Raw genomic sequence first — 15984 nt, forward strand, 5'->3', positions numbered from 1 at the left:
GGACCAGACAAAATAAGTAGGAGCAAGTAGATATTAAGGATCCAAGTGTGACCACTGAATGTTTCAGGAGTAGAGATAGTCACCCAAGGGTTTTCTAGAGAATTCTATAGATCAGATGAGCAAAACAGAAATACAGAACAACTCAAGGAAAGGGGAGAAGATTAAGTGATGAAATTTAATGTACAATTAATGTGCTTAAATCCTTCTAGAATTAATGGGAGTACATGGGAGCCAACTCCTAGGGGCCAAGGTCCCTTCAGGTCCCCCAATAAAATATTTGATGGGGCCGCACCCCAAAGCTGATGGGCATTGCCATTCAAATGGGGGGGGGTTTGCATGTGATCAGTTATGCAGGGCCCACCCCACTTACCTGACCCCCCCCACCAATATTTTATTCAAGTTGGCACCCCTGTGGGAGTATGTTACTTGTGTGATTTCTAGACTGTGCCCAGATGCACTTACGAAACGCAGTTACAAGCAATGATCTTTGCAATGCCTATTTGTATTGCTAATGCTGCATTTAGGGATGGGCAAATTTGTCAATTTCAGTTCTCCAAGTTTCATATTTTTCAAACCTTAAATTCAATTCTCCACATTTCTGCAACAAATTTACGATTGCTCCTTTAAATATCCTAATGAAAAGTGTTTCCCCTTAACTTCTCCCAATAATAATAATAATAATAATAATAATAATAATAATAATAATAATAATTTATTATTTATATCCCGCCCATCTTGGCTGGGTTTCCCCAGCCACTCTGGGCGGCTTCCAAGAAAACACTAAAATACAATAACCTATTAAATATTAAAAGCTTCCCTAAACAGGGCTGCCTTTAGATGTCTTCTAAAAGTTTGGTAGTTATTTTTCTCTTTGACATCTGGTGGGAGGGCGTTTCACAGGGCGGGCACCATTACTGAGAAGGCCCTCTGCCTGGTTCCCTGTAACTTGGCTTCTTGCAGCGAGGGAACCGCCAGAAGGCCCTCGGCGCTGGACCTCAGTGTCCGGGCAGAACAATGGAGCTGGAGACGCTCCTTCAGGTATACTGGACCGAGGCCGTTTGGGGCTTTAAAGGTCAGCACCAACACTTTGAATTGTGCTTGGAAATGTACTGGGAGCCAGTGTAGGTCTTTCAAGACTGGTTTATATGGTCTCGGCGGCCGCTCCCAGTCACCAGTCTGGCTGCCACATTCTGGATTAGTTGTAGTTTCCGGGTCACCTTCAAAGGTAGCCCCACATAGAGCGCATTGCAGTAATCCAATGCACCTTTTGTATGCAGCTTTTACTAATGTGTGTACATTTTTGCAAGCAATTCTCTGGAATTTCCTCCCCACAGAGGAGGCATCTTCACAATATAGCTCTTGGCAAATGCTGAAGATGCATCTCTTTCCCCCGGCCTTTGACATCTGTGATGTGCGTCTTCAGGGCCCACCCTATTCCTGTGCTTGTAATTTCTTTTAATTGTATTAAATTGTATTAAATTCAGAATTTTTAATTGTTGTGACAAGTAATAAATTTAATACTAATAAAAATAGCAATAGTAATACCAATAGCTCACTGAGCTCCAAGCTAATAACTGAGAAGGGGAAATTTCAAGATGTTCAGATTGTGAGATTCTTGATTTGCAGTGTAAGACAAGCTACTATGGATGGAGAATAAATCTAAGAAATTAGCATGAATCACTTCCAGGTAAGGTGTCAAGAATCAGGTTACAGGAAGTCTGAGCTAAAAGCTCCTTCAGGCAAATGTTAACACTGTCATTAGCTGGAACCAGATACTACAGAATCCATCTTTTTAAAGCATGTGAACTCCCACTAAGCTCGTGGGAGGTGAGAAATCTACTCAGCAGCTGTTTCTAAAATGAGGACCATGGTTCCATGGGTGAAGAATTCCACGGTTCTCCAAGAAAAATATAGCCTTTGGTTCTTTTGAACACAGGCCAAGTAGAATGGGTGGAGGCCTATTGAAGCAAGAGCTTGAAATGAAACCATTGCAACTGCAGACGGATCAAAAGAAAAATACATTAAAAAAGAAAGAAAGAAAAAGAAAAATGCTGCAAGTCAAAGGAGCAACTTCCACACAGGCTCTGCACGAATGCTGCTGTTCCAGCTGCGCTGCATTCTTTGGAGCCCAGCCCAGTGCTTTCGGCTACCAAAGACAGAGAGTTTGAGTCATTTCTAGTGGATTGACCACATAGCTGAGACAAATGCATCTGTTTCTGCATGTTTTAAATGTCTCAACTACAGCCTAGCATCTGCCAAAGGAGGAAACTACTAGGTGCACCAGTCAGATACCAGATATGCATGATCAGGGCAGCAGGTTTGCTCCACCTTTTCTTCAGCAAGCTAAGCTATATGACCCTACCTCAACTGCATAGCTACCTAGTTTTTCTTCTGAGGCAAAATGTCATGGATATCTTTACGGGAAAGGACTGTAGCTCAGTGGAGGAGCATTTGCTCTGCGTGCAGAAAGCCCCAGATTCAATCCTTGGCATCTCCAGGCAAGAATGGGAAAGACGCCTGTCTGAAACCCTGCTGAGCCTGTTTCTGTCAGTGCAGACAGCATTAAGCTGGATGGACCCAGAGTCTGACTTTGTATAAGGCAGCTTTCTGTGTTCCTAATTTGAGCCAAACATTGGGACAAGGGTCAAAATGAACAATATAAATTCTCAATTTTCCCAAAGGTGTGCAAATGTGGGTGTGGAGGAATGATGGTGTTGTCTGGGTTTTTAAATATCTCTATCCTCAGTGCTATTTTTCTAGAAAAAGAGGTGTTGTAACTCACCATGAATGGCTCCCTTGTTCTCTTATACAGTAGTACCTCGGGTTAAGAACTTAATTCGTTCTGGAGGTCTGTTCTTAACCTGAAACTGTTCTTAACCTGAGGCACCACTTTAGCTAATGGTGCCTCCTGCTGCCACTACGCAATTTCTGTTCTCATCCTGAAGCAAAGTTCTTAACCTGAGGTACTATTTCTGGGTTAGTGGAGTCTGTAACCTGAAGCATCTGTAACCTGAAGCGTCTGTAACTTGAGGTACCACTGTAATGGCAATGGCGCCCACCTGAGAGATGCCAGAACTCAGTTCCAGTGAGTTCTGGCTGGGGGGGAAAGCCCCATTTATCCTCAAAAGTTCAGTGTGTGTAACAACATGTATGTTTCTGAATATCCTGCTGGGGGGAATTTACAAGGAGGGCACACCGCACCCACTCTCATGTTGAAGAAATGCTTACACATTTTGAGTAATAACTTTCTGTGCAGGAGAGCTGCACAGACTTGCTTTTGAAAGGAAGGAAGGAAGCTCAGCATCTTAGGCACCTGTTCAGGGAAATCAGGAAAACCCTCCACAGGCATCATGGCACCCCTGGGTGCCAGGTTTGGAACCCCTGGGTCTACAAGGATTCCAAAACTTTAATTTTCAGTTTTCTGAAAGCAAGAGAAAACACTGCAATACTATATGAAAAATCACTGTGATAGCCATGATGGAGAAACACAATGTGATATTTGCAAGATGTGGGGCGTGTACATTTTACTTTTATTAAACATGTTTAGTGTAATTACTATATTGCTGTTTTCTTCTCTCCCCCAGTCCTGTATTTAGAATTAAAGCAGATCACAATTGAGAATATAGGAGAGGGAGGGAGGGAGAAAGAGGAAGAGTTTTGTCTGAAAAGAGATAGGATAAAATATTCATTTGGAAAACATACCATATCTATGCAAAACAGTGTTTGTAACGTCTTGTCTAAGAGACAAGATCCAGACATCGTCTGCTGGGTAGCTTGCTCTAACTTACAAGCTCTTTCTTGGACCTTTGAATGATAAAGGGCTGAGTCAGCCTTGCTAAGATTGAAACTGTCCAGGAAAGAGAAGTATTTCATCATTACATGAAAGAGGAACAAGGTACTTTGGGATTCTCTCCCAGAAGCTGATTAGCCAGACTAAGCCACAGCTGCTGCTAATGTGTGTATGCGTGTCTGTGTGTGCACATGCACATGTATGAATGAGAACAGAGGAAAACACAGTAGGTGACAACTTTTGAAAGAGAAAGAGCTGGAATCAGCTGGCACTGGGGCTGTAACCTTAGGAGGAATGCATAAATTCTTAGATGATCTGCTGCCTGGTGAAAGAGTGCCTGTTTGCTCCCATTATGGTCTAGAGTGGTACCTCGGTTTACGAACTTTATCCATTCTGGAAGTCCATTCTTAAACCAAAACTGTTCTTAAACTTTTCCTAAAGAGGCCTCCTGCCACCGGTACCTTGGGTTAAGTACTTAATTCGTTCCGGAGGTCCATTCTTAACCTGAAACTGTTCTTAACCTGAAGCACCACTTTAGCTAATAGGGCCTCCTGCTGCCGCCGTGCAGCCGGAGTACGATTTCTGTTCTCATCCTGAAGCAAAGTTCTTAACCTGAAGCACTATTTCTGGGTTAGCAGAGTCTGTAACCTGAAGCGTATGTAACCTGAAGCGTATGTAACCTGAGGTACCACTGTACTTGTAAATTTGTAAATAACACAAATATTACAAAGGATCACCTGCCATCCAGAGAAAACTAAACACCAGAACTACGCACTGCTCAGAGGTTGTGTGGGCATGGCCCTATAACTATGACAGACCCTCTAAGTATCCCTATTTTCCCGGGACGTCCCCAATTTAGAGAAGCCATCACAATTTCTGATTTGATCCCGAAATGTCCCACTTTTCCTTAAAATGTCCCTGTTTTCATTGGATAAATTTTGGAGGGTATGGAGTTATCCAACCCCCAAGCAATCCTGTATAGGGAAGTTTTTAAAAAATGTTTAATGTTTTATTATATTTTCATGTATGTTGGAAGCTGCCCAGAGTGGCTGGGGCAACCCAGTAAGATGTGTGGGGTATAAATAGTAAAATTATCATTATGGAACAGGACATCTCTATTTTCATCATAGAAATGTTGGAGGGTATGCTATGATTTTGGAATCACCATATTGTTTCTTTAAAGAACCAAGATGAAGAAGATACCCCCTGCTGAAATCACAGCATTTCAGAAGACCTTTGGAGATCTGCAAGCAAGCTTCAAAAGTCTTTAAACTAATTATTCAGGGAAGTTTGGAGGTGAAAACAGGGAAGAGGTGAAAACGTCATTTGGTTGGAAGTCACAAGGACTGGAAGCTAGAATGCAGGTTGACTTCCAGCCACTGGAAGTGGTTTCCATATGATGGAAGCCTGCAAGCCCTGGGAGCAAAACTGATAGGGGAGTTACGAGGGCTTACATGTATGTAGCATGAGTGGCTCCAATCTCCTTTTCATGCATTCTCACTTTTATTGCTTATTTGCTTTTGTTTTGATTTTATTGATTGTTGGGGTGCTGAGTTTGCTGTTGTTGGCAAGGCCATCTTCTGAATAGAATTCTGCTCCTGTGATGCTGCTGCTGGAGGAAGTAAAACGGTAACTTTCATCCAAATCTGTTTTGGAGATTGACCCTCTGAAGCAGCAGGAGAGGTGCAGGGGGAGGGGGAGAATTATCTACCTCTTCTGTCAGGAGCATCCTGTCCATAAATGGGACGGCAAAATGTTTTAAATAAGTATATTAATCTCATCTGGCAGATTATAGTCCCATATACAGTGGTACCTCGGGTTACAAACACTTCGGGTTACAGACTCTGCTAACCCGGAAGTAGTACCTCAGGTTAAGAACTTTACCTCAGGATGACAACAGAAATTGTGCGCCGGTGGCAGCGGGAGGCCCCATTAACTAAAGTGGCACCTCAGGTTAAGAACGGTTTCAGGTTAAGAACGGACCACTGGAACGAATTAGAAGAAGAAGAAGAAGAGTTTGGATTTGATATCCCGCCTTTCACTCCCTTTAAGGAGTCTCAAAGCGGCTAACATTCTCCTTTCCCTTCCTCCCCCACAACAAACACTCTGTGAGGTGAGTGGGGCTGAGAGACTTCAAAGAAGTGTGACTAGCCCAAGGTCACCCAGCAGCTGCATGTGGAGGAGCGGAGACGCGAACCCGGTTCCCCAGATTACGAGACTACCACTCTTAACCACTACACCACGCTGGCTCTTAAGTTCGTAACCAGAGGTACCACTGTAATGAACTGAAGCAGGCCTTAAATTAGCAGTTTGGATCCAAACACAAGTCAGCATAGGCCATGAATCAATGCAGGTGTGGGGGAGTGAGGCTCTCCACAACTTTCAGCAGATTGAAAGTAGTTTGGGGTCATACCAAGATCATACGATGCAAGCCAGGAGATCCTATGAAAGACACACTTCACCATGAGCTGACTGCCCAGTTCAGATGCCCTCTCAATGCTTGGAAGAGAGTGCAGGATTGTATGCTGTGTTCCCACCCCTGACATCAGCATGCCCATCTAGCCCTGAGCTCTGCATGCTGGCTGGGGTTGATGACATCAAACAACATCTACAGGGTGGCAGGTTCCACCTTTAGTTTGGAGCAAACCAAACTTTGAAAATAATAAACCATAGTTTACCACAAACTAAAAGCAGAAGTTTATAATTTCCTCCATGTACATGAAGGAAAGGGAAGTTGTAGAGCAACATGTGAACCTCACTGTTGCTAGTTCTCGTAACTGTATTTATTTAAACCTGACTCAGATGATACAGAGGAATACAGCATGTTTTGCTGTTATGGCTAAACTAAGATAAAGGCATCGAACATCCCTAAGGAACAATGTATCTTTAAGGGCAACAGTAAATAGATGTTATGTAAAGAATGCTAGTGGAATGAGCTAGAAAATTCCAGTTCTGCTATATATCCTTGCATCTTTTTTTTTTGTAATTATAATTTTCATTACTGAAGGCCTACAAAACTTGTCTAGCCAAATGACACCCATCAAAATATATGGCTGCTTACATAAAACACCTGCTTTTTGCCAACACTCTGGAATTGCAAAAAACTGGCAGGATAGTCATGTCCCAGGCAGTTCAAAATGCATTTGGTCTGTTGAGTCATATGCTTGCAGATTTCCATTTAATAGAAATCAGTTTCTAGCTGGACATGCCCAGTCTAGAGAAGATGACAGTTCTCTGGACCAGTAATCCAAGAAATAAATTCCTAGCAAACAAGTTTTTTTTAAGTTAACAGAGGAAGCTGCAAATTGACCTCTTATTTCAGAGCATCACTGTGTTGCTTTCATGCTGATAGTTGCCAGATGAAGAGATTAAAGCATTTAGGCAATTTTCACCTTTCCTTTTAATTAATTGGTTAAAATAATTGATTAAAATAAAACAGTGCTATATCTTAATACAGGTGATATGATATTTAAAGAAGATAATTCTCTTATAATTCTTTTTTTGGGGGGGTGGAGGAGACACACAGAATCTTCTATATATTCAGTCAACAGATGTGCATCACATAGTTCCATCAGGATAGAATAGCTTTTCCCATCTCAGAGGAAATTCCAATTAAAAACCCACACTTTTAGCTTGTGATTAATTCTACTAATTGTGATAATTAGTCCTTTTGGTTCTGCTAACATATGTTAACTTAATACCTACAAAGACAGGCTCCCATTTCTAGAAATTAGCACATCTTTTATCTTGAGCTTACCTGAATTCTTCTTATTTGGCCATAGGACTCATAACATTTATTTTAATTAAAATTATTGATAACATTATTAGCAAAGTAAAGGTTGAATAACCACAAATGCACCTCATTCTATAATATTTTATGCTGTCCTTGTGGCCCCAACAATGACTTTTTAAGAACACCTCAAGCTTTACTACTGACCACCTGAGTGTTTCCATGTGTAAAAGAAATTGCCTAAGATAAAATACAGCAGTATGAAGAAGAAAAGTGCTACCTTCAGGACCAGTAAACGATCGGAAAGGACAGGATATCAGATTTGAGATCATTGTGTAAGACTGTTTGATGGATGCCAGGCTAATTGCTCCAAATAAGAGCCAGTTATTGTTCAGACCCTGTCATTATGCCCCACCCAAGCAGCAGGCAGCATCATGTTATTTTTAGAAACTTTCTACAGAAAGTGGCCAGCAAATCAGTTTAAATAAAAACAAATGTTTGTTTAAAAATAGACAGAGAAATTAAAGTACTTGGCTCAATACTGGATATGATATCTTGAAGTTATTTTATCACCGATCTATTAGCAGTGGGTATTGTCAATGGGAAGTAGTGCCAAGAGAAAGATAATGCTTGAAAAATGAACTTGAATGTGTAGTGAAGATGATTGGCCATTTTATCACAGTCTTCTATAAAGTTTCTAGCGAATTGAGTCAAATAACTGTCTGTAAGTGTAGTGGCATTATGTAGCAATAAGGTCCTTCATGCAAACATGCAACTCTGCTTTCAGTCTATCAAGTAGAGATGCAGGAAGCTGCCTTATAGTGAACCAGACCATAGGTCTAACTAGTTCAGTATTCTCTACACTGACTTATGTGCTCCTTGTTTACAGAAACCTTTTCCTGCCTTGCCTAGGGATGCCAGAGATTGAATCTGGGATCTTCTGAATGCAAAGTGCATGCCCTACCACTGACCTATGACCCCTGTCCATTTGGCTACAAGGTACTTCACATTGGATGCACTCTCTCTCTGCTAGGGGAATCAAATTTATATTTCTGGAAAATGCAGCTTGCGGGGATTCTGTGGGGATGTTCTGTTTCTGACTATCCCCATCGAGTCTTACCTTGCTTAGTAGAATTCCAGTACTAAGTAGCATGCACTGGGCATCTTAGTTAATCCTTCCATCTTGCCTGAAATTATTCTCAGTCTTTTAACCAAAAAGCTTCATAAAACTGGATGTACCCAGATGATGCAGGCTTGCTTTTCCCTAGACAATGTCTGCTACTTGCACATTTCATGTTTTTCCTCTGTCCCAGAGATGCACGTCCACTGCTGTCAAGTGCTGTGGGACCCAGACAACAAGGGTGCTGCTTCCGAGCAGCTGCATCTGCTCTAGGAGCCAATTCTCAAATAATAACTTATTTGCCTGGGGTACATAATCCAGCCAGTAGCCAGACATTCCCTGTCTTGCTAACTCATGCCTTTTTTGCATCACCCAGTAGACCCCAGAGACTTCCTTTCTTAGGACAGTACAATGTCCCTTTTAAAACTGTCACAGTAAATAAAGCACTCCCTGATGTCGTTTTCCTGGTTTAAAAGGACAGATGTATACTTAGACCATGCCAGAAAATGCTCGGAGGTTACAGTGCAGGCGACCCAATTAAGATCAAAAAGATCCATTACAGATAATGCCAGATGAGGCCTTTGTGCTTATTACGATTATGAAAAACAATTAGCTCTTTCCTACGTTTTCTCGCTTATGCTTTGTATTAGTGTCCTCTTGCACTTTCGGCTGTTTGATCAAACAACAAAACTACCAGCAACGTCTATTCTTTAAAAAATAAGAACTATAATAAGCAAAGCAGAAATGGAGACCACTCCCTAATTCCTAGTGGACATATTGGTCAGCTAAACCAACACGTGTCTGGTATTTTCTTTACTTTTAACAGCAATAGATAAAACAATGACTCATCTAAACATTGGGAGACAATGAATTGCTCTATCTCACCCACCCAGGTCCTACTGAAAGCTAAATGAAGCCCATGTTTTGGCTCCCAGGAGAGAGAGAGAGGGAGGGAGGGGGATGATTACGAAGCAAAAACATTTAGATGCCATCAATAAGGGCTCAAAATCACCCTGATGTTAAACACACAACTGACATTCTAAGAGAATATTTTGTTTTACCTTTGGTTAAGAGCCAGTTAATACAACCATAGTGTATACTTAACTATATTTATGTAAGGCTAGCAGGACTAAATGGGAACCTGGCTTTGCTGGCTACTCCTTTACTGCAATTGCAGTGGAGGACTTGCTTTCTTTCCTCTAAGGAGTATACCCAAGAGTCACTAAATATTCCCTTCTACAGGTTCACAACAACATTCTTAGATGGGGGGACCCCATTCTCCTCCACGGATGGGGAATTTTCATACCTTATGGTTTATAAGCCATTAAAAAATAGCAGCAGAAAATCCCATTTAAAGTCAACGCAGTGCCAAGTGCTTATTCAGCACTGGTTAGCTGCTTTTTTTTTTAACCTCCTCTCCTCCTATCAAAGCCCACCGGAGGTAAATAATGATTCTGCAAAACCCCCAAAGATTTCCAAAGATTAAGAATATAGATGCTCACTTCTCATTTCCAGGCAAGTGGCTGTGGACATTTTAAATATTTTTGAATCCACAACATAGGAATAAGCTATCGCTTCCTCACACGAAACCTATTAGAAAAGGTGCGCCACAAATTAAGGTGTGCAATTTACATATATTGTGGTCCGCTTCCGGAAAGCAGCAAGGTCAGTTACTAATATTTTGGGCTCCGTGAGGCTCTTGTAGGCCTTTGTCTAAGCCTTTCTGCCTGAAAAATTATATTTAGACATGCAGCATCTTTCCTCCAAACCCATCCTCAGGAGGCAAAACTCAGACACTCTAAAAATAGGAGAGCCTCGTACAGATAAGGCAAGCGGCAGAGACAAATAAGAATAGGCGGATGTTTAACACTCACCATCTCCTGCTCACACCATCCTCTTTTGATGTTTACAGCACAATCTGTAGGATGCAATACTAGGAGGTGCCTTGTTTGACCTGCTGCATGATGCTGTGACATCAGTTCAGATGATGCAGCTCATTATGGGAAAGGCTGCTGTTGCCATGGCAACCGAGATGTGATAGGAATCCTTACTGCATTTCCAGGGGAGCCCAAGACAATACAGAAGGTTTTTAAAGAGACAGTAAAAAGGAAAAGGAAATGCAAGGGAGTATTGGGAAAGTGCAGTGTCACTGTATTATTTTTTTTAACCTAAGTATCGTAACAATATATTTATTATTCAGGGAAAATATTGCCTGAGCATTTCTCTCTGTGTGCAATTGCAAACTATGCACATGCATACATATTCAACACATTTTTTTAAAAAAAAAGGTTTTTAATTTCATTTTTGATCTATACAAACTGTAATCCACCACTTTTTTTTTTTAACAGAGGAAAACATAAAATCCACACATTAATTCAGCATGGCTTATGAAAATCATCTTCTAAACATCACACTGTGCATAAGTTGTGCAAGCCAATTTGTGAAACACTGTTTACAGTGTTGAGGGCCCTTAACATGAACCAATTCTTTTAAATCCTGTCCTACACAAATTTGCTCCTATACTCTGATGCTTCTTCGAAATTCTATTTGCCAGTGTCTGCTTGGCGGGGTGTGTTTGTGTGGAAACTGCAACGTACATTTGCCAGCTATCCTGTGCCAGCTGTTTTGCGAAGCTCTTTTAAAAATGGGGGCGGGGGGAGGGGGGAAGAAAGCTGTTTTCCCCTCTACAAGATGAGAACTTTCTAGCCAGTCAAGGGATGAAAACAAAAAAAAAACGCCCCATCATTTCTCAGCTGTAAGCTAACCTGCAATATCATCTGCATGCTGAGTAGCCTGCCTTTCATCTGTCTATCAGACAGACACACAAATGAAGATTCAAGGGAGGCTGCAAGCAATCTGTGTGCCTTCTGGGCCACAGTGGCACAGGCCAAGCAGGAGTACAGTAAACAGACCTTCCTTTTTAACTGTTGTGGTTTGTGATTGTTGGGGGGTCGAGGAGGGGGGGAGAGAGAGACCCATTACTTTCAGCACCTGGAGTCTATCTTCCATCTGAACATAGGGGGGAATGCAACTCATACTGGCTGTGTTGTGCACAATTAAAATAGAGCAGTGTGACAATTCACACTTAAACAAAGATGACACATTTCTGGCTCTTTGCCAGTGCTACTTAGATTAGAGAGGTTTTGGCAAAACTGCTTTTCCCATGCATGAAAACCCCCTTTCAACACAACAGAAAAGCTCTGGATTTTGTAGGCTTCATAGGCATATGCCCAAGAGAAAAACAAAAGGTCTAGAGAGCCTCTGAGCCTGAAGTATGCCACATAAGTTCATGCACCAATGTCTACAACCCTTGAGCACTTGTACTCCTGCATACTAAATTTGTGTGTGTCTGTGTGTCCTCAATTTGCAACTAAAATGCAAAGTTTCCAGCATAAGCTTAAAAGAGTAACTTCTCTAGGATTTTCATTACTTGTGAAGTAATGGGGTGGCGCTGTGGTCTAAACCACAGAGCCTAGGGTTTGCCAACCAGAAGGTTGGCAGTTTGAATCCCTGCGACGGGGTGAGCTCCCGTTGTTCAGTCTCAGCTTCTGCCAACCTAGCAGTTCGAAAGCACGTCAAAGTACCGTTCCGCCGGGAAGGTAAACGGCGTTTCCGTGCGCTGCTCTGGTTTCGCCAGAAGCGGCTTAGTCATGCTGGCCACATGACCCAGAAAAACTGTCTGCGGACAAATGTCGGCTCCCTCAGCCAGTAAAGCGAGATGAGTGCCACAACCCCAGATTCGTTCGTGACTGGACTTAACTGTCTGAGGTCCTTTACCTTTTTAAGATGTAAGATTAGGATACATTTAGTAGTCCGGACACATTTAAGTGCACTATCAAGGTATAAGAGAAACTGTTGGGAGCAGATATGATCTTGACAGAATCAGGCTGGACACCTCTGGTGCTGTTTTATGGCCAAAAGCAATGTTGCAGCCAAACTCCTTACAGATGTGTGTGTGTGTGTGTGTGTGTGTGTGTGTGTGTGGTTGCTTTGTGGCTATATCTTCCTTTAAAGGTTATAGCCAAAGAACTCAAACTACGTAAGAGCAATTTTCAATTAAACAGAAGGATTCTTTAAATGAACTATGGACATTGTGGCATGTATGAGATATTGCGTAAAAGTCAGGGACAAAATAAAATTATTTATGTATTTTCATTTATATCCCACCTTTCCTCCACAGAGCTCAAGGTGGTGTACATCATTCTCATTTAATGCTCAAAACAACCCCATGAGGTAGGTTCAGCCGAGAGTGTCCTGAATCCCTGGCCTACCTGGCAGCAGGTCAGTATGCCAAGCCCCCAGTCCAGGATCAATCCATGTATCCAATTCAAAAGTTCAAAATCCAAAGTTCAGGGTCCAAAATTCTAAGTGAAGCACAGTCCCACAGATATCTTGGAACATCCAAATAGAGGTCTTTCAATATGGGCAGTTGACCATACCAGTTCCTCAGCCCTGCTGCCCTTTTCTGCTTTGCCTCCTGATTGCAGCATTCGGCCTTGATGAGACAAGTGACCCTCACCTGATGCAAGCCTACTCCAGCTGAGGAATCACATAACCCCTCCCAGAGCTAGCAAGCCCCACCTGGCCAACTAGTGAACTGGGCTGTGAGCCTTTGCCTGACGCAGCCTCCTGGAGTGCCCTGGCAACTGCTCCCTATGCCTCAGAGCCTGCCATGTTTGTGCTGACAGGGCCCCTGTGGCTCTGCTTATAGATCCTGCTGCACTGAAGAAGAGTTTGGATTTTATATCCCGCTTTATCACTATCCTAGGGATTCTCAAAGCGGCTAACATTCTCCTTTCCCTTCTTCCCCCACAACAAACACTCTGTGAGGTGAGTGAGGCTGAGAGACTTCAGAGAAGTGTGACTAGCCCAAGGTCACCCAGCAGCTGCATGTGGAGGAGCGGAGACATGAACCCAGTTCCCCAGATTACGAGTCTATCGTTCTTAACCACTACACCACACTGACCCCCCCATCCCCTTGTCATCCTCCATCACCCTGTGAGTACTTCCAACACCAACCTCTCCTTCCTTGCCCCAGTATGTCCCAGTCCTGGCTACTACACCCCTCTTGGGGATCTCTTCCTCCTCTTTCCCCTCCCGACAGTCCTGCCAGTTCATGAGAGTTAACAATAGTAGTAAGAACCATCAACAAGTACAGTTTTGTTGTACTCTGCCATGAACTAATATCAAAGTATAGAACCACCTGTTTCTAATGTAGCAGACTTGCCCTCAGGAGATACCATGGTGATGCATTCTAAAACAGGTTAAGTATTGTTTATTTGTTCATTCAATTTCTAAACCACTCTTCGTCAGTTATGATGCCAGGGTGGGCTACAATATAAACATAAAAGCATTCAAATATTAAAATTTAACTAGCAATTTAAAACCAACTTTTTTAAAAAAAGATCAGAATAGGACGCAGTGCCCGTTAAATTATTGTGAATCTTGTCAAATCCTCTTCCAAAGACCATGTTGAAACTGCACGTTTAATGATTGCCTTAATGCCAACAATAACATTGTGATATGTACCATATGCAGGGTGTCACTACAGTGAAGGCATTACCCCACATCACCACCCCATGAGCTTTCCTGAACAGTGGGACGGTGACAAGGGCCTTCTTTGAATGCAACACTAAACTATGGTTTAGCACATGCACTATCAATGTTACTATGGTTTAGCATATGCCTTGGGTTTGCTTCCCATTTCCTTCCCCACTTCTCCGGAGTTACTAGTTATGTCCAAACCTAGATAAATTCTGGTTAGTTTAAACTATAGTTTGAGTTCAAACCAGCATTATAAGCCACCAACCAATTCTTGCCTGCACCAGCTAGAGTTTAGCCAAAGTTCTTTGAGTTTGGACATAATGAGGAACTTTAGTCAGTTTAAAAGTGAAAAGAAATTCTTCTCATCTCATCATGGATGAGGATCAGGTAAGCCCAGATTTCACTACTGCTTGTGCATGCAATGCTAGTTTAGTATTAGTAAAAACATTTGCAAGGCACTTCAAGAACTCTGTGATAAAGCACATGGAAAAGCAAATGTAATAAAGAATAGGTTCTAATGTAGTGAATGATCTGATCCAGCAGGTGGTTGTGAAAACCAATCAAATCATCTGAGTTACATTTTGATTTAGAAGAAAAGGCTTTAGAGATTAGTCATTGTGATGAGGAACAAGAGGTGCTAATCATCATTACTGGGATTTCTTGAGGAGTCATCTGGTTCAATATAAAAAGACAGTGGGTGTTGAATTTCTGGGAAACATCCCTGAACTAAAAACAAGATGGTTCAGGCTGGTCTTTCATAACTTTTGCTTGAGGCAAAATGAGAAGAAAATGGAAATATACAGCCATGCTGAAGGCAGTTTGGGAAATGCTTATTGCATATCAAGCATAGTTTTGTATCTAAAAGCGTATGTCATGGTCTATATCAAATGCTTCGGCAGAGTTTAGTTTCACCTTTAAAGGATCCTCACTTAGCACTTAGCATGATCAGACCAGAGATCATGGCTGCAAACCATGGTTAGTTTCACAACAAGCCAATTTCAAACCATGGGTTATGAAGCTGGCTTGTTAAACGAGCCATTGATTGTTGCAAACTAGGATCCTATGGGTGCCAGTCACAAAATGGCTGTCATGAGGCTATGGTATAACACAACATGGCTGCTTGGGGGGGGGGTCTTGCATAACACACCACAGATGGCACTCTTTCCATCAGTGGGGAAAAGAACAGCAAGATTATCCTCTGTTGCAATTGTTGTTAATAATAATAATAATAATATTTATGCATGTATGCCCTGCCCATCTGGCTGGGTCTCCCCAGGCACTGTGGGTGGCTCCAAACAGAATATTAAAAACACAACAAAACATCAAACATTAAAAACTTCCCTAAACAGGGCTGCCTTCAGATGTCTCCTAAAAGTCAGATAGTTGTTTACAGTGGTGCCCTGCAAGACGAATGCCTCGCAAAACGAAAAACGCGCAAGACGAAAGGGTTTTTCGGTTTTTGCGTTGCTTCGCTAGACGATTTTCCCTATGGGCTTGCTTCGCAAGACGAAAACGTCTTGTGAGTTTGTTCGCTTTTTTCTTAAAGCCGCTTGAAGAGGTGCAGTTGCGACGGACCGTGCTTCGCAAGACGAAAAACATCGCAAGACGAAAAGACTCGCAGAACGAATTAATTTCGTCTTGCGAGGCACCACTGTATTTCTTTGACGTCTAATGGGAGGGCATTCCACAGGGTGGGCACCATTACTAAGAAGGCCCTCTGCCTGGTTCTCTGTAACTTCACATCTTGCAGTGAGGGAACCACCAGAAGGCCTTTGGCACTGGACCTCAGTGTCTGGGCTG

The 15984-nt window shown here is 42.3% G+C and overlaps 1 protein-coding gene across 1 annotated transcript in view; it reads right to left on the minus strand.

Moving 5' to 3' along the window:
- The window catches only part of AKAP6 (A-kinase anchoring protein 6), a 241344-nt gene extending 230719 nt beyond the window's left edge, over positions 1 to 10625 (minus strand). The window contains exon 1 of the mRNA XM_053380707.1: positions 10515 to 10625. The gene's annotated coding sequence lies outside the window, so the exon portion shown is untranslated. The remainder of the gene's footprint in view (positions 1 to 10514) is intronic.
- Positions 10626 to 15984: the final 5359 nt, after the last annotated feature.

This window comes from Podarcis raffonei, chromosome 1 (assembly GCF_027172205.1).
Source record: "Podarcis raffonei isolate rPodRaf1 chromosome 1, rPodRaf1.pri, whole genome shotgun sequence".
NCBI lineage: Eukaryota > Metazoa > Chordata > Lepidosauria > Squamata > Lacertidae > Podarcis > Podarcis raffonei.